The sequence below is a fragment of the Microtus pennsylvanicus genome, chromosome 4 (genome assembly GCF_037038515.1).
Source record: "Microtus pennsylvanicus isolate mMicPen1 chromosome 4, mMicPen1.hap1, whole genome shotgun sequence".
Lineage (NCBI taxonomy): Eukaryota > Metazoa > Chordata > Mammalia > Rodentia > Cricetidae > Microtus > Microtus pennsylvanicus.
Window position 1 is genome coordinate 132674169 of NC_134582.1, and position 25254 is coordinate 132699422.

The 25254-nt window shown below is 41.1% G+C and overlaps 1 protein-coding gene across 10 annotated transcripts in view; it reads left to right on the forward strand.

Moving 5' to 3' along the window:
* Cacnb2 (calcium voltage-gated channel auxiliary subunit beta 2) overlaps positions 1-25254 on the forward strand; it is a 345264-nt gene that overhangs the window by 123444 nt on the left and 196566 nt on the right. The window lies entirely within an intron of this gene.

Sequence of the window (25254 nt, forward strand, 5' to 3'; positions counted from 1 at the left end):
CTGTGCTGAACCAAACAGAAAATCAATCATTTATGCCACGAGTTGTCAAGGCACCTGAGGTCTATGAGATTCTGAGGTCTTTCCAGAGATGCTTTTGTATGTTTATCTTTTGTGCCAGGGTACTTTCATAAGGTTGGGAATAGCTTGTGGAGGGATTGATCTGGTGTGTATATGTGTGTGAGGGAGTATCTATTGTCTCAGATATCTGTATCCGTTCAAACCAGTTGATAGACTCTTTTGCTTGGAGTTTTCATATTTGAATCATGCCATGGGAAAGGAGATCTTTTTCTAGATATGAAATAATACGGAGTTTGTCAAATTACAGACCATCATTGTCTAACGTTAAATCCTGTTTTGAAGAGCTTCAGAAGAGGAGCAGATGATAATCGTCTGGCGAATGACACAGCTGTTGCAATCATGCCAGCGTTTCCAACGGCTTTATCATTCTGTCTTTCAGAAACAGCCCTTATTTCATGGACCTGCTGCTGTGTTTTCTTTTTTTGCAAAATGGCTGTCTGAGTATTAAATTCTAAAAGGCAGGCTCTCGCAGATACCGAAGTGTCACTGTTTGAGAGGGTTGGATGTTAATTGAAATCCACGGCACTGCCACCCCGGCGACAGGCTCCGAGGAAGCGCCGGCTTTATTTTCACACTCCTGAGTGCAGCCCCTTTATTTTCATGGAGTGAAAGGAAAGGGAGCAGGCGATTTATGCAGGCTGGCCAGACTGCAATGCTGACTGGCTTAACACTGACTCGAGATTCCTGGGTGCAAAGCAAGTAGATAATAGACAGTGGACACTAATCAAATCTTAAGGGTATCACTTGGAAATCTGTGACCTTGGGGGTTGGGCTAGCAGAAGAGATTCACCTGAGACCTCAGGACAAGCAAGGTCAAAATCAGCCGTGTTCTAAAACACAAAGTTGAGGATTAAGGGTGGGAGGGGGTGACAGATCATTACATTCCTATCAGAGCTAGAAGATTTCTCCTTTATTAAATAATTAAGGCCTTTAAAAGCTCCTTAATTGAAAGGGCTTTAGAATTGTTGTGTGCTCGGTGCCATTTGTGTTTTGAAAGCAACAGCTGACCCGTCAGGAGTAAATGTAGTTGTGAGGTAGGCAGCCAAGATTTTTTTTTTTAAAGACGACATCTACAGGCAGAGATGGGTGAATTCTTCCAGTAGAAAAATTAATTGATTTTTAATAAGATTTGGGAACAAGTACCATAACTTTTTCATGTGCAAAACTGCCTAAAAATAAAAATTTCAGAATAACTTGGAATTAAAGACCTCTATTTTCAGGAATTAACGAGGACTCTTACTTCTGTGGCTTTATGTGTTTCTGTTTATTTTGCATGACGAATTACAAGAAATCTAGGCTATATTTGCCTCCTGTACAGGAGGTTTCTGAGCAAGGATGTAATTTATATTCTGCTTGCTTTTGTCCCTTTTTGGTGTTATACATGTAAATATGTAGAAAGAACAGACACTATATCCTGGTTTTGTATTTTTGGAGTCATGACTAAAATGGGTGAGCACTTGTTTCTTTATAATTATCAAACTTTTTGCCCCATATTTAGGATAAGAAGCCACAACAATAACTAGTATATGTCTGTTTTAAAGACGTTGTAAAGTCAGGTATTTTGATCTGGTGTATGAATTTTTTTTTAGAATATTTTGTCTTGGGGCTCTGTTACCCACATGTAATTCCTTCAGGTATTTAACTGAGTGCTGTTTAACCTCTGGCTTTCAGTTTTCTTTATTGATGGCCAACACAAAGCCATAGGTAGATGAACTCTGAAACACACAGTTCCCTTAGAGGGGAAAAACCAGCGGTGACTACATCTGTGAGTGAGACCGAGTTTGCCTGCAAAGTTATCAGATCTGGGGCTACTCATTGAATAACTGGGTGTACAGCATTTCAAAAGGCATCCCCGACCTTTATACATATATTTATACTAATATATGGGGTATTCTATTGTCATTTCTTAAATATATTTTCAATTTTGGGAAATGACAATGTAGGTCATACCAGTAGTAAATTCAAACGTTTGTATATACATATAAATCAGATATCTCTTGTGTATGTAACACTGGAAATTAAACATGTGAATAAGATAACATACGTGCTCAATAGAATGACTGTATTTCAGTCAGTGATGGATTGCACAGATCATAGACGTCTAGGCAGATAAGGGTACCTGCTGATTTAGTTTGTAAGCACTATGATGTTTATACAGCTACACGATTGCCTGGTGATGCATCCTCCGATGGGTTATTCACTGCTCAGTGGTGTGTGTGTGTGTTCAGTCTTCTGGCAGTTTTTCTTTCTTTTTTAACCATTTTCTTTTTAAGATGACAGCTTTGTTAAGAATTCCTCCTACTCTGACATTGTCTTTTAGAAAGAACGGTGAACGTTATGTGGGCAGCAGAGAAAGTTATACGCACGTGCCACCTTCCTGTATATCTAGTTCTTTACCTTCCAGAGCTGTTGGTTTTATTTGGCTCCCTTCCCTCTCCTGCTCAACATAGGCTTGATATCCAAAACTTTTTCTATGAGCAGAGAGCCTTGACCATGGGCCGGAAGCCCTGTTTTTCTCTTTAAGACTCAGGACATAAGGCTCTCATTTTGACATTATTATTTATTTTTGAGATCTAGTCTTCATTATTTTATTTATACCTAACAGTAATTTCTCTTTCAGAATCTGGCTTTATACCTCAGGAAATCCTTATGTTTACCTAAACTGCTTTGCCATTTTATTAAATGGTATAAAAACATGTCAGCTGAATAACTATTATTAATTTAAACATGGAGAGCGCTACTGTGACTTGAAAAAACATTGACATTTTCATCCTTTGGGAGAAAGGGTTGATTCCCGTTCTGCTAAGGTTTAGTTGAGGTTCAGGTGGCCTTCCATGCTCATAGGTTCCACATTTGTGGATTTCACAGCAGGATAAAAAGTCTTTGAGAGAAGTCACATCTATATTGAGCCTCAACAGTCTCTTGTCTTTCTCCAGCAGCACCGTATAACAATACCAAAATTTGTATCACACCAAATATTAAATCATCTACATATGACTTAAAGTTTGTGGGAGAATGAACACAGGTTACGTGCAAATTTTATCCCACTTTATATGGAGACAAACTTGCATCAATATTGACACTCACAGGGGGTGTGGTTACTAAGGATAGGTTGTATAGATGTGCCTTGTCTGAAATGCTTAGGAGTACAAATCTTTAAGATTCTCCAACCAGCCTGGTCTATAAGAGCTAGTTCCAGGACAGGCTCCAAAGCTGCAGAGAAACCCTGTCTCGTAAAACCGAAAAAAAAAAAAAAATTCTCCAGGTTCTTAGGATTTTTAGTTTTGAGAATATTCTCATAGACTTTTTTTCTTGATTGTGCATCCCTAATCTGAAATTCTGAAATGGTTCAAAATCCAGAAAATCCAGGCTCAAAATATGTGGATGAGTAACCTGCAAATCAAACACATAGGAGAGATGATGCTAAAATTTCAACTTCGAAGTTTGAAGAATGGAGTCAGTACTCAAATCCAGAAGACCTGCCTTGGGGCTGGAGAGATGGCTGGGCAGTTAGGACTGTGTACTGCTCTTCCAGAGGATATGAGTTCAGTTCCCAGCACCTAAGTCAAGACAGCTCACAACCATCTGTCACGCAAGCTCCAGGTGCACAGAACCACACACATGAAGTTGGTTTGTTGTTGTTATTGTTGTGTTACCTTATTTTGAAGAAACTAGTCATTGTCTACACCTCTTGTGTTCACCATTGCCCACTTCCCTCAGTGCAATCATTTACCTGACAGTATCCTGGGCTCATTTTTCCTGTATCTGAGTCTTGTAGAAATGAACTCATATAGACTAGTTTCTTATCTCATTTACCCAGGTCACTTGTCCTTCATTTATAAGACAGCTCTTTGTGGTTATAGTTATAATCTTATTCTTGTGGTTATATAGTATTCCATTGTGTACTAACCCATGATTTAGTTAGTCATTCTGCTGTTGATGGGCTCCTGGGTAGCTTCCAGTTTGAGGATATTATAAGCATTATGGTTTTTAACAATTGTGATATGTAATGTTTAGGCATATAATTCTGTTGGATTTCAATCTAAGAGCAAAAGTTTCATGTCAGAGGTTACAATATACCCATGTTTGTCTTAAGTGGGCACTAGTAAGCATTCCAAAACATTCAGTCCATTTATACTCCTCCTAGAGTGCCGTGCTCTAGGAGGGATTTGCTTTTCTGTTGCACCAAGCCAGTCTATAGGCAGAAGTATCCCCTGAAGCCTCTCCTTTGCATTTCCTTAATGACTACCAAAGTGAGGCATTTGAGCATCTGGCTATCCTTTGTGCAGTACCTGTTGCAGTATCCTGCTTTGTTTCTCTTGGGTTATCTGTCTTTTGAGACAGATTAGTGAATAAAGAACTGATAAAGAAAGCAGCAACTGGCAATTAGCATATAACACAGCATTGGGTGATGGCGTCTATGAAGAAAACTCCTTAGACTGTGGGATTAGACTTGGCATAAGTTGGGATTTTGATGAGATCGCTTATTGACCATGTTATAGCAGAGACTTTTCTTCTCTTTTGAGCCTAGTAATTATCCTATATAATCAGGATCCCAGTAGAATATTGAAGATTTGAAAGTTAAAATAAAATAGTTTGTCAGCACCTGCGTATCAACTCTTGTATAGTTATTTTGGGAAAAGCTGGTAGAACTACAAGTGGACCCAGGCAATAAAACTGTAAGAGAGCAGCAGAGAAGGGGGGGAGGGGTAAGTGATTGTCCTGGGCTTGGTGGCTGCCTGTATTCATTGGTTATTACTAATCATCTCCAAAAGCTTTGGTAACAAAGGAGACAAACTCATCCATACACAATGAATCTCTGATGAGACAACATTTTTGTTAGGCTCTAATAATTTTTTAACCTTTAGAGCATTTATTTAACTGAGATCACCATGGGTGTTACTTTTGTGCCTTTCATGCAAATCAGAGCTTCATCTATGATTAATACAGTTGCCTCATACACAGTCTTTTAGAGTTAACAGTTGTTGCCTGCTTTTTCGTGTCGGGTTAAAGAATGGGTAATGGAATTGTGGAATATATTCACACATGTAATTTTACTCAGCTGTAAAGAAAAATTAAATTTGCAGGAAATGGATAGACCTGGAAGGTATTGTGCTGTGTGAGATGGCCCAGACTTGGACAAAAATTGCATGTTCTCGCACGGGCAGAGCCTAACTTCGAATGTCTGTATGTATAAGGATAGGGTGGTAGGAGAGTGAGCACTGACTGTGAAGCTAAATAGGAGAGCAGGAGAAGGGGAGTAGTTTGGGGTTAGGGAAGGATGCCTGTGACACAAAAGCAGAAGGTAACAGAGAGAGAGAGGCAAATCGGGGTGCGGGGGTGGGGAACGACAAGCAACAAACCAATTTTGTTGGGAAAATGCCAGAATCAAGCTTAATTCTTTCTATGCCAATAATAATTTGTAAGATAACCTCAAAGGTAGGCAAGGTGAATTGCCATGTCACAGGGGAGAAGCCATCCATCAAGGCAGTGAGCTAACTGTATTGCTACAGGGCTCAGGAGCTGCTGGTAGCTGAGCTGAGCATCAAAGTGAAGTGATTCCTTCTCTAGGTGCAGTGTTTGGTTCATCTTGCTTGGAATGTCTTCTTATGGTTAAATAATTGGATTATAATTAAATTTAATTAACATGAAGATTTTATAATGCTTTGGAGCATAAAAATCAGTTGTGATTGAACTTGAGAAGAGCTTGTGTGCCACATGATGGCTGCTGCTGCTGAGTGGGACTGTTGGGCCTGTCCAGCTGGCCTTGTAATTTTTCACTCGTGATTCATGCTTTTTTCCAAACCATACCAATTTAGGGAAATCCTAAGGTGGTCTTAGGATGGTACTTGAATTCTAAGATCTACCTTTTAAATCATATTTAAATTTAAATCATCTAGATGTCCCAGCAGGTAAAGGCACATGCCACCGAGCTGTATGACCTCAGTTCAATACCCAGAACACACGTGATGGAAAGGGAGACCCAACTCCACAAGCTGTCCTCTGACTTCCACACAGGCACTGAGACACACATACCACACAAAATATATAGGATTTTTTAAAAATATTTATTTATTTATTATGTATACAATATTCTGTCTGCATGTATGTCTGCAGGCCAGAAGAGGGCACCAGACCTCATTACAGATGGTTGTGAGACACCATGTGGTTGCCGGGAATTGAACTCAGGACCTTTGGAAGAGCAGGCAATGCTCTTAACCACTGAGCCATCTCTCCAGCCCCAATATATAGGATTTTATAAACAATTTAAGTCGCGTTTATATATGATAGATTTCTGGCTTGCCAGATTTGAGACATGAGTTTTAATAGCTTTTAACTTGGTCCCTATAAAGAACCTTTTGTTTGACCCTTCAAGTTTTAATTTTTTTAATATTGCATTTATTTATATGTGTGTGGGAGAACTATACACACCATGACACTTATTTTTTTAAGTTGATAGATTTTTTAAAAATCTGCTTAGTGATCAAAATTTATTTTTTTCTTTTAAACGTTTTATTCATTTTACACACCAAACACAGGTCCCCCTTCCTCCCCTCCTCCTGCTTCTCCACACACACACCTCTCCCCCTCTTCCACCCCCCCCCCCCATCCAGTCCTCAGAAAGGGTAAGGGAGTCAACATAGCCTGGCACATCAAGTTGAGGCAGGACCAAGCCCCTCTGTCCTGCATCAAGGCTGAGCAAGGCATTTCACCATAGGGGATGGGCTCTAAAAAGCCAGCTCACGCACTGGAGATAGATCCTGGTCCCATTCCCAGGGGCCCCACAAACAGGTCAAGCCGCACAACTGTCACTCACAAGCAGAGGGCCTAGTTCCATCCCAAGCAGGCTCCCCAGCTGTTAGTCTAGAGTCTGTGAGTTCCCATGAGCTTGGGTCAGCTGTGTCTGTGGGTTTCCCCATCATGATCTTGACCACTGTTGCTCATATAATTCCTTCTCCCTCTCTTTGACTGGACTCCAGGAGTTTAACTTGGTGCTTGGCTGTGGATCTCTGTATCTGATTCCATCAGTTACTGGATGAAGGTTCTATGATGACAATTAGGGTAGTCATCATCTGATTACAGGACAACTCCTGTTCAGGACACTTACAGGAAACTCAGAGGACAACTTTCAAAAGATGGCTCTCTCCTTCCACTGTCTGAGTCCTGAGAATTTAACTCAGGCTGTCTATCCTAGCAGCAGGCACCTTTACCCACCGAGTCAGCCTGACCCTTCAGGGTTTTTGTTGTTGTTTTTCTTTGTTTGTTTGTTTTTGTTGCTGTTGCTTTTGTTTTGTTTTTCGAGACAGGGTTTCTCAGTTGCTTTGGAGCCTGTCCTGGAACTAGCTCTTGTAGACCAGGCTGGCCTCGAACTCACAGAGATCCACCTGCCTCTGCCTCCCGAGTGCTGGAATTAAAGGTGTGCACCACCACCTCCCAGCTGACCCTTCAGTTTTTTAAAGTTAGCACAATGTCCTACTTTTCTATTTGCTAACTCATGTTCCTATATGTTGGGGGAGCTCCTTTCGCTCCTTCAGCCAATAGCCATTGAGATAAGATGATCCTTAAAAAGGTATCAGCCAACATGGGAGCAATGTGTCTCAGCCTCAGGAATTCCAAGCCTGAGCTTGTAAACTCTGTGCAGTACAAGTACTGCTCAATGATTTAATCTTTTGTCACAGCTTAACAATTTGCTTGGTGATGTAGGATTCCCTTCTGTATACGCTATATGAATCTGTTTTATTACCATGGGTTAATAAAGAAGCTGCTTTGGTCTATGGCAGGGCAGAATATAGGTAGGCAGGAAAGCCAAACTGAATACAGGGAGAAAGAAGGCAGAGTTAGGAAGACACCATGTAGCTGCCGAAGGAGAAAGATGCCAGAACCTTACCAGTAAGCCATAGCCTTGGGGCAAAATGCAGATTAATAGAAATGGGTTAATTTAAGATGTAAGAGCTAAGCTGGAAATACACCTGAACCATTGACCAGACAGTGTTATTGTAATTACTATATTTTTGTGTTATTATTCGGGTCTGACCAGAAAATGACCAGAAAATGAAAGCAGAGTTTCTGTTTACTTCTTGAATTAGTAGCTTCTCTCTACCAACATTCTAATACTACAGAAGATTATAAGTGAACATTTCATGACCATTTCATCCCAGACATATATGGGACTCAGATGGAGAAATGAAATTAGGTCGAAAGCTAGCCTCTTCTGAACAGGTAAGAAAACAAGTGTGCTGGAGAATTTTCTGGGAACTGGAACCTCCAGTTGTTTTAAGTCTTCCTCAGCAAGTCCTGGGTCACTCTGCATTTTTGTCTTCTCCTGAGAGAGTCGGGTAGCATTCCCTAGCTTTGCCAGCTATCAGATTTTGTTAAACTAAATACACATTGGTATTTCACAAGGACTTGTATCTCCATCACTGGAGTAGGCTTTTCTGGGGATAGAGTTCATAGGTCAACTTCATCTTGAGGCTTTTAACTTTCAGAGACACTCAGATGGAATATTGTGAACATGGTAATTGCTTCATGAATGAACAGGTAGGTAGGACCTGGGCAGGACTGCATAAGTCTACAAACTTGACAAAACTGTTCCTCTTTACAGCAGGGAGCACACTACCCAAAGGGATGGCCTATGCTCAGCACAGGTGAAGGTGCTCGTGGCAGGGATGGCGGGAAGAAACGATGAAATGCATACCGGAGGGAAGGTGTGCAATTCTTTGTAGCACTCAGCAGGCACAATAGTCCCAGGAAGCCAGTAGGCAACACTCCCTCACCAGTCCTCATTGCATGGAAAGGACCTGGAGTTCCTCAGCAATGGAGCAAGTCTCCCCAATCCTTTTCAGCGTACAAGATGTAGATACCTGCTCTGAGAATGTTCTTATTCAAGTATGAACCTGAAGTATATTGGGTGATAACCTTACCAAGAAATCGCCACGTGTATTCAGAATGCACTGGAGACAGGGGTGTCATAGGCAGGAGTCCTGTGTAGCAAGTGCAGATGCTCTGCTTTACACACTAAGATTGTTCATTTGTACCCTCGTATGTCATGCTGTCTTAGGTTTCCCTCTCATCACTTTCATTTCCACCTCCACCACATTGGCAGTTAAAATGGCTCCTTTGAACTCACGCTTCTATCTGATTCAGATGCACGGTCATTGTCTCTGGGCTCTGACTTCAATTTTTTTTTTTACTTTTTCCTTTTATTTGCGATATGATTCTATTTATATTAAAATGCATGTACATATTTTATCTGCCGCAAGGGTGTAGTACACATGTGGTAATGTTGAGCTATCTCATTGTGGCCATGGTGAGTTATATTTCCCAAAGTGTCAAAATTTTTCTTTTCTTTCTTTTTCTTCTTTTTTTAAATCTTGCTTTTCCTTCCTTCCTTCCTTCCTTCCTTCCTTCCTTCCTTCCTTCCTTCTTTCCTTCCTTCCTTCCTTCTCCTTGGAGATATTTCATCAAGGTAGGATGCAGGATACTTATTACTGTCTCCAGAGTCAAAAGGGAGAAGACAGAAATTGTTTTGTGGCAAAGTCTGTCAATGCTGATCTGTTGCTTCATCTCCTTGGCATCAAGCAAATCTGGCTCTGTGGTTACTCAATTATCTGATCTTCAATTTATCTTACTTACTATGTGCAGCATCTTGAAGAAGGTTCTGAACTTTCAGACAGTACATTTTCCCCACTGTGGGATCATAAGGGTCAACATGGACTTCAGATTGTCCCTGTGGGATTCTGGATTGGATTTAGGAATCTTCCAGCCTCCCAAAGATTTCATTTTCAACTGCTTGTACTGGCCTCTAGCAAGATTTTGAAACAGAGACATGGAGAATTCTGAGCCAACACCCCAAACTGAATTAGTATATGCATTGTGATAATTCCCTTAGGACTTCAATTCTTATGCACCCCCTGTTATTTCACTCCCAAAAGACCACAGCAACGTCCTGACCAGTCTCCCCACCTTCCTTTTAATTCTTCACCAGTATGTCCCCAACAATACTAGGCGCCCACTGGTGTCCTTCCTCCTCTTAAAACCCTCGACCGGATGCCATTCTCTGAGAATTTCAGTGCAGTCTGAGCAACATACTCCTGGATCCTTCATGATCAAACTTCTGTGAGCTTCCTTGGCCTTAACTCTGAGCCCATTGACAACCTCAATTCCCAGCAACATTGAATACTGTTCGGTCTCAAGGCCCTGGGCTCTTTTACCCTCAGACTAACCTCAGTGGAAGCTTTCACCCATGCCTTGTAAAGTAGCCTTGTTGCTTTTACTCTTAAAGGCACCCACTCTATATATCATACTGGGCCTTTTATTTATCTGTTCCCCTCTGACCTCCATATTTTCTCTCCTCCTTTTTCATTGCTGTATCCCTGTATCCCAGCAAAAATATTCAGCCCTGAACATGTTCTCAGTAGACTGAATGAGTAAATACAAAACTAATACCAGGGAGAAACTAGCAAATTCTTATTTTCCTACTGCCCCCCTCTGTTCTCATGTGTCAGTGTAATATGAAATTTTCATTTTATTCCCATGCAGAATTCATCAGAAATTTATATGTTATAAACATGCAAGAGCTTTGTTATAATATGCTGATCTTGGGAATATATATGAAATAGAAAAAAAAAGGTTTGTGGCTGAAGTTTTAAACTAATCAGTTTATTATAGTCTATTTCTTTTAAAGGTTTAGATTAAAAGAACAAGATTCGTCCCCGATGTCAAAAAGCCCTTCAAATGCAGAAGAGATCTCAGTTCTGATTGGAATGATTAAAATTAAAACCACAAACTGACTTTATTTAAATACTGGTTACAAAGCAGGCAAATACTACTTTAAAAACAAACAAAAATTTTGAATTATAATTAAGCATAACCATTTAAAAATAAATGTACCCAGGCTCGAGAGATTGCTCAGTACCTAAGAGCATTTGCTATGCAAACATAAGGATCTGAGCTCATATCCCCAGCAGTCACACAAAACTAGGCGTGGTTACAGATATCTTTACCCCAGCACTGAGGAAGAGGGCACAGACAGAAGGAACCCAAGAGCTCACTTGCTGCCATCCCCCAAACTACAACCTTCCAGTTCAGATCTTGCCTTAAGGCAAAAAGGTGAGGACAAATGGAAGAAGACACTCAGAGCCCTGTTCTGGCCTCTGCATGTACACACTTGGGTGTGTGCACCTGCCCACTCACAGACATACACCACACATACACCATACAGGAATAAATAAATGAGCCCACCCCTGAAGCAAAGGCTTAAAAGCTGCCTGTATTAAAAGCGTCCCTGGCATCCTTATCACGAATAAAGCCAGCAGCTCCATTTTTCAGAGCTGTGTCATTCATCACCAGCCCCCTCCCTTACAAGTCCAGGCTCAGGTAGGTAGCTGCCTTTTGTGATTTGCAGCCTTTAGTCACAGGGCGACCTTTCTGCTGAATAGATCTGCTTCCCATGCCTCCTGTGTTCTGTGTCTTTCTTGCTATTACATTGAGAGAGCAGCCACTTCTCTGTGAATCACCAACAGCAGCGTCCTTCTGTAGTCACCGTCTTTTGTTCTTCCTTGCACTTTTGTCATATGCCTGTGGCCCTTCTCCTCCCCAGGAGCAGAAGAATAAAGAATTTATGTAATCTCTGACTTCCAGACAACAAACCTTAATAAAAGAGTGGAGCAAAGGAGCTCCAGGCTTCTACCAAAGCACATTCCATCACTTGACTTCTAACTTTTCTTTTGTTTATGTTTTCTCCCTTTCCCTTCTTTGTTCCTTCCCTCCCTTTTCCTTTCTTTCTCCTCCTTTGTTTCCATAGTAATAATGTCACAGTGAGTCCATGAAACTTCACCTAAATTCCCCACTGCCTTCCCTATGGTCTTTTGCCATAAGGCTTTTTTCTACCCTGATGTCAAGAGGCAAGAAACACATTGTTCTTACTCACAAAAATGGATCTCAGTCATTGTCCTACAAAGATGAGTGGGGAACGGTCTGAGCAGATGCACTGAGATCCTAGTGATTGTGAAGTGTCCTCACTGAGGGACACACAATAGGATGGCTGGGGAAGAAGTAGCTAAGAACGAATCCTGTGACTGGGTAGGACTATGACTCAATGGTACAATGCTTGTCTACCATGTACCAGGCCCTGGCCTGGGTTCAGTGCCAGCCCTACAAAAGTCCATCCTCATCATCACCATCACCACTTCCACCGCTGCCCCCACCACCATCATCATCGTGCATATATCTAAAAAATCTAACTAAAATGGCATCCTCATTTGTCGTCTACAGGTTTCATGCTTCTGTATTTGTAACAACTCTGTAGAGCTTTATGGAGATTAACTATCATAAGGTATCCTGGCCATAAAAGATTGAAATAGCCTTTGTAATTTAAACAATGAAATCTGTGGGTAGCTTCTAGCACTGCTTTCAGGGCATTTCTCATCACCAACACTGAAAATCCTTCAGAGTCTTCTCAGGAAGTAAATAAGTGAACGGCATTCCTGCAAAAAGGGAGTCAGAGTGATGACACCTTCCACTATGTTTTAATCCTCTGCCCGTGTGATGTGTATGTTTTCCTGTGGTGTACATGCATACATGAGTGCATATGCACGTATCACACGCATGCATTCATGGAGGACAGACAACAACCTCGGCTATCATTGCTCTTTCGCTATACTGGAGCTCACTGAGTAAAGTAGGCTGCCTAGCCAGTCTCCCCAGCTCTGAGAAAGCAAGCACACTATGCCCAGCTTCTTTTCACATCAGCTCTGAGGATCAAACTCAGGTCCTCCTGCTTACAAGACAAGTACTTCCTGCCTTAGCATCTTCCCAACCTTGAGTGGTTGTAATGTACACCATTAGTGGAGGTCCATAGGCCACTGGGAAAACTCAGAAAAATCACAGAAATTGGATTCAAGGTGACTCTGAGCATCTGGAGTCCTTCCTCTGTGGGCAGCCAGCCTACTGTAGGCCAATTTGTGTACAGTTATTCAAAGTTCAGATTTCTGAGAAAGAGAGGAAAGACCCGAGCGGCCCAGCTAAGTCTTCTCTGGTACAAGAGGAAGAGTCCGTTGAGTGCACCTTCAACAACCCTGCAAACCACGGAGGACAATGGTCTCTGTCCTTTGCAGAAAAGAGGAAGCATGATCTGTGTGAGCACACACTGCAGAGGTTCTTCATGTAGAAGCAGAATATACTGAAGTCATGCTTTTAAGGCAAACATGTTTCCTGTGTGGATTAGTTTCCTTTACAATTGCTGGGAGAGATATCCTGCCAAAAGCAACTCAAGGAAGGAAACAAAAACGGAAAAGCAGTCTCACTTTGCATAATGATGCCCAACATTCAGCAACGAGTATCCACATAAACCTAAGACTCTTGCTTTAAAAATTGCTTCTAGACCCCCCAGAATGGGAGTCAATTGGAGCTTCATGGTAGTTGCATTTTTTTCAGATAGGTTCTGTTTGTTGGTGGTGAGTAGAGGTGAGGCTCCTTTAAGAGAAGGCTTCCTAACTCAGCATTAGCAAAACAAAAACAAAACTGTGTGGCTTCTTTAAGAGACAACAGCTTCCTGGTTCCTGCTGGCAGCATTATCTCTGGCTCTTTCGGAGATCCTGCACCTAAATGTGGTTTGTGAGCAGTGTGCTACTAGTTGCTTAATGGCAAAGTAGACCCACTGTGTCCCTGGAGCTGGGATGGTGAGCATGGCTCACAGAGGCAGTGAACATACCTCTACCAGGTTGGATAGAATGGTACTAACAGGCAGGGCTCAGCTGGGATTCTGAGCATGGCTAGTAAAGGCAGTGAACATGCTCCCACCATGATGGATGGGATGTGGTTTGATGGAATAAGATCCCCCCCCAAAAGGTCTTTGTAAACCCTAACAATACATCACCCAACAAATAACAGGAAGAAGTTTGGAGAGAACAGCGCCCAAATTCCCAAAATTATTGTTTATAAGTGCTTATTTTCATTTAAAGGGGATTGATCATAAGTGATTAATGGTTACAGTCAATTTTTGGAAAAAAATAAGGGAGATATGATATAAAGAGAAATACTTTGCTTTGGTGTGGATCTTGGTTTATTGATACAAATTGAAGGTCAATTTTGTTATATTTATGCAGCTCACTTAAAAATGTAATGTGTAATTAAGAAAATAAGTTAATAGTCATTTATAATAGTCAAATGTGTAGTCATTTTAGTTAGATTTTTTAGATATATAGAGATGTATTTCAGTTGGATAAATAATCTTCAACATTTCAAAGACCTATAGAATATGACATTTAAAATGTTTTAAGAAATTTGCTTTTTCTTGACAATAAGACATGTCTGCTTCTGATAGTTTCAATTACTTCGAGAGGGTGGCAGGCATTGAAGAGGCTCCTTACGGAGTTTGCTAGCCATTTGGGTAAGAAACTACTCTTGCCTAAACTGCTTGATGTTATACTATATAAACTGGGCATGCAGGACCCACAGAAAAATGACTGCTGAACTTGCCTAAAGAAGGTGAACAGTCCCTTAGGGTTCCTGCCTCATGAGTCTTTTAGACATTCTGTAGGACACAGGAAAGTGACTGACAAACTGCCAATACAGGTTAAACGGCCTTTGAAATTTCTTGCTTCATGGAAAAGTTTGCCAGATACTACGGACCTGTAGGCTGATGATGGATGCCTCAATGGTACAAAAGAACTGTGGGTGACTGTCCAGGGAGCAAGATGTCTCTGTCAATTCTAAAGTTTTGGAAGTTGCTTACAAAGTACTTTCTGTTTGCTTAGATAATATTATATCCTTATGTTGTCTTTGATGGAGTTAAAGACAGATAGTTATAATTTTCCTTAGTTATGATAAAAGATAAATTAGATATAAAACTTTAGACTCACAAAAATACTGTGACTGTGATTCTTACTTGATACCTATTTTGTTATATGTAATTTTACTATGTTAAAGTTAAAGCCTTCCTTTTTATTTAGACAGAAAAAGGGAGATGATGTGGGATTCCTCACTATATGCTATGAATATGTTTTATTACCATTGGTTAATAAAGAATCTACTTCGGCCTATGGCAGAGCAGAATAAAATCAGGCAGGGAATCCAAACCGAGATATAGAGAGGAAGTAGGTGGAGTCAAAGAGACACCATGTAGCTGTGGAAGGATGACAATAAAGAGTTCATTCATATTTTCTGAAGGTGTATGTACCTTATTGAATTACAATGTTGAATGTCATTAAAATTTATAAAATTATTCCAGAAACACTTAAAAAACTATAATGATAAGAGCCCAAAGTCAAGCAATTTCTGAATTCCTTTCCAGGTCCAACTTTAGTTGTTAGTGTATATATATATATATATATATATATATATATATATATATATATATATATATATATATATACCGTAACAATGATAGCTCCTTTCTAAGGTGTCTTATTAACCTGCAACTGTAAAGGGATTATAGGTGGTGAAAATGATTAGGATGACTTTTATAGGTGTCTGTTGGGCTGTGCCTTTACAAAGTCATTGGTAACTTTCAATAAATCAAGATCAACTCTGCCTCAAATTATTGACTAGCATACTTTTAAAAACTTTGATTTGTACATGTGTTTGTGTGTTACATGCATGTGTTCTGTTTATATGTACATGTGCATGCACGTGTGTGGAGGCCAGAAGTTTGCGTCCAGTATCTCCCTCTATTGTTCTCTACCTTATTCTTTGTTTGCTGTTGTTCTTACATTATTTGTTTTATGAGGGGCACACATGCCACACCATGTATTTGAAGGTCATTGGGAGAACCATAGTTGGTTCTTCCAGGTCTCAGAAGGAACTCATGTTGTGACTTCTGGCAGCAGTCACCTTCACCAGGTGAACTGTGTCCCCAGGATTTCCACCATTGTGTGTGTGTTAGAATGGATATCACTATGTAGCTTTTGCTAACCTTGAACTCACAGAAACTGACTTACCTCTACTTCATGATGGCTAGGATCAAAAATATATACTACCATATGCAGCTTCTACCTAGTGCTTTTGGTAAAGAGTCCCTCACAGAACCTGGGCCTCACAATTTGATGAGATTAGCCATCTCCCCAGCTCTAAGGATCTTTGTGTCTCCAGGTCCCCAGAATAAGAATTATGGATGCACAGCTCCATGCCAGCTTTTATGTGGGTACTGTGGATAGAACTAGGGTCCTTGGGCTTATGTGACAAACATTTTACCCACTGAACTGTCACCCTAATTCTACCCAGTTGCTGTAATGAAAGTAAATTTCAGTCTTAGCAAGAAGGCGGAGAGGTGAAGTAGAAGGACTATGAAAACACTCAGTGATGTTTTCAGAATATCTGACAGCACATCTCAGTACCTGTGCTGTTCTGAGAGTTGCTGAAAATTAATTAAATGATGATTTTAAAAATATTACATTTATTTAGTGTGGGTGTCTGTGTCTGCGTATGGGCATGTATGTGCCATGCCATGGATGGGTGTTCAGAGGACAGCTGGCTGGAGTTGGTTATGTCCTTCTACCACGTGGATCTCAGAGATCAGACTTGGAACAAGCACCTGTATTTTACTGAGCCGTCTTTAATACTGATTTAATAACACAAAAATTCTACAACCAGCCTTTTTATGCCTGCATAAAGAGATCTGATAAAGCAACAATAGGCATTATTATAATGTATTAACTCTAGGCATGGGTTGACCTTTGAAATTTTGTCTGGTTGAAGATAGTGAGACACAAGGTCAGAACTTCCCTGCGTCATAATGTTTCCCGGTGAGTCACAAATATACTAAAAAAGAAATCCACGTTTTGTTTTGTTTTGTTTTTTTCCCCTCGTACAGTACACACCTCCACCTTAATTAAAGTCATGCGGTTTTGTTTTGTTTCCCTCTTACAGTACACACCTCCACCTTAATCAAAGTCACGTTGTTTTGTTTTTTCCTTGACGACTCTTGGTCATTCTTTGCAAAGCAGTCAATCTAAGACAATTCCCATCTCTGATTGTAATCAACTCTTTCCCATTTGGAATCGATAGAACTTTAATTTCTGCAACCCTAGGGCACTAACATTTTGAAATGAATCTCTTAGCTCCAGCGTCAAAGCCATCCCTGCTCCAGAGTACTTCTCTGATGTTTCTTTTTCTTCTCTGAGAGATTTATTGTACTCCTTTCTTTACTCAGCTTAACTGTGTCCTGGTGATTGGTAGTACAATCAGATCAAAGAACACACGTATGAAACACACTGAATTCCATTTGCCCTTCGTCTCATAAAAATAAGATGCCAAGCTGGCATTTTCCCCCCAACCCTCTGCCTTAGAGTTTCCTGGTTGATTGGGTTTCCTGTTGCCTGTGTTTTTCAGGCCTTGATGAGAACCCATCTTCACTGGTCATTTTATACAGGCATTAAGTTGGTCAGCCAGACACATGATCTCTCTGATAGCTCTGCTCCGCAGCTGTCTGAGTCAAGGCCAGTGACTTGCTAGCTTCCATCCATGTGACTGCATGTGCTTCCTATCTGCCAGACCTGATGTCATTCAGGTACACACAGTGATGAGATATCCGCTAGCTCCTGTAATTCATTTGGCAATGTTATCCTCTGGGTGGCTGCACCTCTTCCTGAAGGATTAAAGCTAACTTCACAGTCCAATAGACTGCAGACATGTTCTGAATAGCAGCCTCTAGTTGGTAGTTCTCAACCTGCGGATCACGACCCCTTGGGAGTCAGACAAGTCTTTCACAGGCGTCGCTTAAGACCATCTGCTTATCAGGTATTTACATTATGATTCATAACAGTAGCAAAATTGCAGTTAGGAAGGACCAACAAAACTAATTTTGTGGTTGGGGATCACCACAGCATGAGGAACTGTATTAAGGGTCCCGGCATTTGGAAGGTTGAGAAGCACTGGTCTAGATGATGATATAAGAGTGCACATGGGAGATTGATTATTCTCAGCAAGACAGTTGGCATGCAAGGCCAGCATCAGGTGTGTGTTCTCGCATGCAGCTCATTGTGATCGTAAATGTCTCTTCATTTTAAATAGTGGCTCTTTTTATAAATACAGACTGCCTTAGTAAGTTCTTTAGTAACAGCTTTTAAGTGGCTGGGTAGACTAACATACCCCAATTCAAAGTAAAGTTTTATCATCCATTTTATTAATAATATCAGTCAGTCTGTCTAGTTTCAAAATAAATTAACTACAGCTATACTGTGAAATTTTTCTCAGATTAAATGAAGGACTTGTGTTTCCATTTGTGCTTCTTATTTGCCAGCCCTTCAGACATTTCAACATCAAAGTGTCAAGACTTATTTTGTAGTGATTTCAAACAATAAATCAAAAGTTCAGAGCCTCTGCATCTCATGCATTGTTTTCAGTTTCATATGTTATAAAAGACTAGAACTGTGTAAATTCTGATCAAAAAGTCAGATTTCAGAGAATTTCACAAAAAGTCAACTTCGAAACAAAGCACGAAGCTGATGTGAGCAACACGAAGTGAATGACTGTCAGTCTCATTGAAAATGTCAGGCATGACACTTTCTATCACATCTCATCTCCTGGCTTTTTTGGGTTCTCACAAATCTTTAAATAAGGCCCCCTCACTTGTGAGGACTTCAGGGTTTCTATATGCTTTTCAACCAGTGGGACAAGCTCTATTAAGACATGGGGGGAAAAAGAAGAAGAAAAGGAAAAAGGTCATCGGAGGAGATGAGAGAGAATGCCCACTGTTAACATGAATCTAAATGGTATGTCATGGCAAATCAGTACAAGGCTGAGATGAAATGCAGGACAACCGTGAGATCTGGGGATTTCAAGAAAGGACTTGGTTCATTTGTAACTTAGTGATGTTTGTGATAAATGATATTGATATTCATTTAATCAATAGCTACTTAGCACCCGGGCCATACCAGACACAGTTTTTCTTGTGACTTTGAAAACCATCATAGCTTCCCCAGGAAAAGCACAGTGGGAAACCACACTACAGTGACCCTGACTATCTTGTTTTCTTTCTTTTTTTTCCCCCAAGATAGGGTCTCACTATGTAGCCATGGCTGTCCTGAGCTCACTTTGTAGACCAGGCTTAACAGAGCTCAGACTGCCTCTGCCTCCCTAGTGCTGGGATTCAAGACAGGTACCCTCCGCCAGGAGATAATCTTGTTTTCAATCCATTGCCTTTGAGTCCTGAGTAGAACTGTTAGGCCGACATACAGGCAACTTGAGAAACAGTTTCCTATAGCCAACTGTAACATGGAAGTCTTTTCACATCTAATTTTGCATTAGGTCCTGGTTTAAAGTTGAGTAATCATGGTATTATCTGGATATGGTTAGATTCTGGAATCAAAAGATCACTTCCTTTCTTGTTGTTCTTTGGGTTTTTATATTTTGTTTATATTCTTTTCCTTTTTTAGTTCTTTGAAACATGGTCACATATGTAGTCCAAACTAGTCTGAAATTCACTGAGAATGGCCTTGAATTCACCATCTGCATACTGACAGCCCGACTCTGAGCACTGGGGTTACAGGCACCTAACACCACATTCCACTAAATAGTGCTGTTTCTATACAGATTCATTTAAAGCCCGACTATGTTACTAATTTATATACATACATATATATACACACATACATATATATACATACATTATATATGTATATGCACACACACATATATACATATACATATATATATATACACATATATATCATGGCCCAAGATACAAACTCTGGGTTATGAATAGATGAAATAAGAGACATAGAGCTACCCTCTTCCCGAACACTGTGAGTGTGAACGCAAGCATCCCTTCATCTTCATGTCCTTCCTGCTTACATGCAGAATATCAGGCAGCACCGAGTCTCACATGTTCCCAAGGTAAAGTTCAGAGCAATGAGAAAGTCCCAATGACAGGAGCCCTTGAGAGCAGGACAGAGCCTATGCAATAAACCTGGCGATGTGGCTTTCTAGTTTACATCTAAGACATGATTTAGTCCAGCACTCACCATGAAAGCCATAGCGCTCAAACTGTTGAAAATAGCCGAAAAGAATCCATTGACTTTCATATTACTTTTGGGTCTCTGAATTCTGAAAATAATCTTATAAAGAAATTGTAGTAGAAATGAAGGGATTTGCAAAGCTCTCGGTCGCCGCTTTTTTAGCAAGGATATTCTGATTTAGTTGCCCAGGCAAACTAACCAAGTCTGGAAGGATATGCCTATCTTTTTAAAAGCTGTCCTAGAAATGGCCCAACAAATGGCTCTGTTCATCTCGTAAACAAATTCAAAGTCCTTCCTCCACCTCTCTGGCCTCTTCCACTCCCTACCCCGTCTCCAATAGTCACTGTAAAAATGAAGCAGATGGAGTCCATGACCTTTATTAATAGTGGTAAGTTACTATGGCTTCCTCCCTCCAAGGGACAGGATGTGGTTAGATCCTTGCTTTAAAAGCCACTGGTTAAGCGGGCGGTGGTGGCGCACGCCTTTACTCCCAGCACTCTGGAGGCAGAGGCAGGCGAATCTCTATGAGTTCGAGGCCAGCCTGGTCTAGAAGAGCTAGTTCCAGGACAGGCACCAAAGCTACAGAGAAACCCTGTATCGAAAAACAAAAACAAAACAAAACAAAACAAAACAAAAAAAAAGCCACTGGTTAATAATATAACCCACATCCTTGTCTTTCCTGGGCTATATTATTACCGCATGTCTTACAAGTTCACTGGGCAGACATTTGTATTAAATTGTGTTATTTTAGCCCACAGTCTTTGTACATTGTATGACCTGGCACTGCATACCAAAGTGATGAACATGTTTCTTGTCTTTGAGGAATTCATAATCCAGCAAGGGTCATTCAATGACCTTTGTATTTTAGTTGGTACATCATTATACGTGAGCATAAGAAGTTTGTGGATTAAAGCTGGATCATGGCTCCGTCGGCACCAGGACAGATCATAAGCACAAGGACATGAGTTTAAGGTCCACAACCCGCATGAGAATTCCCAGGCGTGCTGTAATTCCAGCACTGGGGAGGCAGAGATGGGCAGTTACTGGGTTTCTCTGGCCAGTCAGCCTAGCTTACTTGACCTGAACACTTACAGGCCAATGAGTGACTCTGTCTCAAAAAACAAGATGGGAAACTCCTGGGAAATGACACCTGTCATATATATATATATATATATATATATATATATATATATATATGTGTGTGTGTGTGTGTGTGTGTGTGTGTGTGTGTGTGTGTGTATAAACACAGGCCCTCATATATATGAACACACGTATACCTTACACATACATACATGCATCATGACCTATTGGCAGAATTTTGGGCAACACAAATTTAGATTGCCCTAAGCAGATAAAGAGTTCTTCAAAATCAGTGGTACCAATCACCTTAAGATGAATTAAACACCTTAAATTCCAGCTCTCGGAAGGCAGGGGTAGGCAGATCTCTATGAGTTCAAGGCCAGCTTGGTCTACAGAGCAAGTTCCACAACAGCCAAGGATACCCTGAGAAACCCTGTCTCAAAAATCAGGAAAAGAAAAGAGAAATATGAGTGAAACATTTTCTAGTCTAATAAAACAAATGCTGACAGTTATTTCAAATCATCAGGGCCTAACTTACCTAACATGCGTGTTTCAGGAGTACCTTGAACTGTGTTCGTCCATGTTTCCATTGCAGTTCTCAGAAACTCTGACACAGACTTGGACATTACTAGATGACATCATTCAAAAGCATATGCTTATGTAGACTGGCTTTGAAGGATCCACAAATCTACCTCAGATTGTTAATGCTGCCTATGTACGAACACCATAATCTCATGTTGTCATGTATATCATGAAGATGCAATATGCCTCTGGGATTCCTATCATTTGGGAGGACTGTATAAGCCTTTTGCTCTATTGATAAGAAGAAGGAGTCAGAGAGGAGCCCATGGTTAGTGATAAAGATATGCTTGAGGTAGGACTTGAACTTGATGAGTTTGGCTTTGAAGTCTTCTATTAGATTTGCATACATAAGATCTGTCCTGGGCATCAGGGCCCCTTGGTGCACATTAGACAAAGGTCCTCTCTTCTTTGAGAAGACAGACTAGGAAAATACATCCCACTAGGAGGATGCAGCCTCTGCCTTTTATCTGTAAATGATCCCTTGGCTGGAGCCTTTGAGCAGTGCACAGAGTGCACAGGGCTGCATGGGAGGCCCTGGTCTCATTGGCCTCGGCTGTTTAACGACTGCATTTGCAAACTGCAAATAGTGTTCCCTCCTTCACTGGGCTGCCTGCATTCATCTTCACTATGTCTTTACATTTCCTACATCTCCCTTACAGAAGGGAAGCTGAGCCTCATGTGGTTTTGGGTGCTGAGGCACTGTATTTCATACATGGTTTCATTTAGCATTCACCAAAGGCCCTCATGGGAGGAGTCTGAGGCCTGTAGAATCAGATGAATTACATTCTAGTCCCTATGCTTTCTAAGTATATGAGTTGGGTTTTAATCCTGGTCTGACTGACTCCAAATCTGTTCTCCTTCTCTGTTGACTTTATCTCTATTTAAATATAGCTGGTTATGGATGTAAAGACACTTTGTTCATACGAGACAATTAGAGTTTAGGATAAGCATTGTTTGGATGAAGAAACTGTCCCAGATAACACTGCCTGTCTTATTAACGGGTAATGACTTGTGATGATTAGTACTGACTGTCAACTTGACAGGACCTATCAACATGGGAGAGACAAGCTTCTGAGCCTGCCTGGGAGAGGTTACCTGGATTAGGATAAGTGAGTTGAGAAGACTCTTTAACTGTGGGTAGCCATTCCATCGGCTCGGATCGGGAACTGAATAGTAAGGAGGAAGTAGATAGAGAACCTGCATTCATAGTTCTTTGCTTCTTGACTGAAGATGCAATGTGCCCAGCTGCCTCGCACTCCCCACCATGAAGGACTGCACCCTCAAAGTGTGAGCCAAAGTAAACCCTTCCTGGTTTCCATTCTTCCTTCATTCTTTCCTTCTTATGTTGCTTGTTGTTGGGTATTTGATCATAGCAACAAGAAAGTAATGATGACAGAGCTCAAAGAAGTGACGCCATCCAGAGGAAGAAGGGTTTCCTTGGCTAAAGGAGCAACTGCAGGGCCAAGTAGTCTCCGAGGTGCTACATGAGGAACAGAGCTAAGAGCTAAGCTTCTGATCTTCAAGAGTGTTGCAGTCTCATCAGTGAGCTAGCCATGGCATTAATGTGAAAAGTACGGCGAGTCATTCTGAAGGTCAGCTTCAGTAGACACTTACCTTATGGACAACAGCAAGAATGTTCTCAGACTGGGAAAGTCCACTTCATGCTCCTCATGGACATTGGTCCCTGAAAGAAGAGCCTGAGACAAGAATTCAATGCAGGCAGTATGTTGGGCCAGGCTAGTTCCTGATAGACAAAAGGAAGAAAATCCAATATAAGGAAAATTAGCAAGGGTATGGATAAAGTAAACTAAATTCAACTGGTGCCCCCTCCCCCCCAAAAAAAACTACCACAACTTTCCCAAATTGTCCACATAGGGAATGGCAGGTGGAGACTTTCTCACCAGATCTTGTCCCCTGCTCATTGAGAATTGTGATAGAGATAGTCCCTCCTCCGCATTCCTGGGCTTAGTAGATGTTTGTAGGCCATGAAGGCCTGGAGTGAAGAGTGAGGGCCACATGGCTTAGGCTTGAAGGAGGACAGAGTGTCCTGAAATGCAGCTCTTGCCAGAATATGATGCCGAGTCAGAGGGACACGGGCTCTAGCCCTGTCTCAGGCCTCTCTGCCTTTGGCAGCCCTGGACAACTGTTCTTACAGCTGCAAACAGAGAAGCCATCCAGACAGGCACTGAAGTCAGACACTAGAGGACCGAAGTTGAGTTTGAGCATTGATCACTTAAACCCTCAGAGTTGCCACCCCTAAATGGACGTAGTACCTGCCTCATAGGCTGTTGCCTAGCATATAGTAGGTGTTCAACCTGTTAGGAAACAGACCCCAGAAAAGGTTATACTGACTGAACAAGGGAAGGTGTTTTTAAGAGTATTTTTATTTTAGTTGTTTATTTATTTATTTATTTATTTATTTATCTATCTATCTATTACCTGCCTCTGATGGAGCCCAAGGTGAACTTGGACTCACTATGTAACCACGGTTGGCTGGAATTCCTGATCCTCCTTCTCCCACCTCCCAGATGCCCAGATTAGAAGTGCACATCATTGTCAGATCAAGATCAAAAGGCTGATCCCCGATGAGCGAAGCCTTTTCTCCTGAAGCCTCTCACAGTTCCCTAAGGCATTATGCATAAGGCATCCTTCTTTTGACTGTGTTGGAACATACCATGCCTGGCTTCTCTTTATTTTTATTAATTTACATTTTTAAGTTTTTGATTAATCTAGGTTAGCTGTTTCCTTGTTTATTTCTTCCTCGTATCCTCTTCTTGATTTTCCTTTGTGGTGGGATTAAAATTGTACCATTTTAAACACTCTACTAAACGGTTAAGGTTAGTTAAGCTCTGCTGAAATGTCCTTGATCGATGGGACAATCTGCTAGGTGGTCAGAATAAAATTCAGTTCTTCTATTGAAAACAAATGTATTATACCAGTAACCCCATAATCGCTGCAGGGGTTGAGGGTAAAGACAGATACACAGAGCTCAAGCTTGCTTGCCGGACAGCCTCACTCCGATCTGTGAGCTTCTGGTTCAGTCAGGCCTTGTCTCAGGACAAGACAGGGGAAGTGACAGAAGACAGCTGGCATCATGCTCTGGCCTCTGCGTGCACACGTCACATCACCACATATGTACACCACAACCTGCATACATGCTCACATGAAGGAAGGAAGAGCCACATACTACACACAAAGCCATACGAAGGAAGGAGCGGGGAGGAAGGAAGGAAGAAAGGGATGAAGGAGGGAAGGGAGGAAGGAAGGAAGGAAGGAAGGAAGGAAGGAAGGAAGGAAGGAAGGAAGGAAGGAAGACATTAAAAGGCAAATGCTGAATCACACTAATACGAAGTCTAAACTTCCATACTCTGTCCGCAAACCGAGCCCAGAAGGGCTGTTGTCATGTTCTCTGCAGTAAAGCTCACAAACAGAAATTTGAGTTTTGTTCCTTTAGCCCATTTCTAAAAAAAACCAGTATAGCTTTTCACATATTATTTTTAAGATGATGAAAATTGTTGGGCTTTTTTTTTTTTGAGCAACTGCTACGGATAAGGCCATT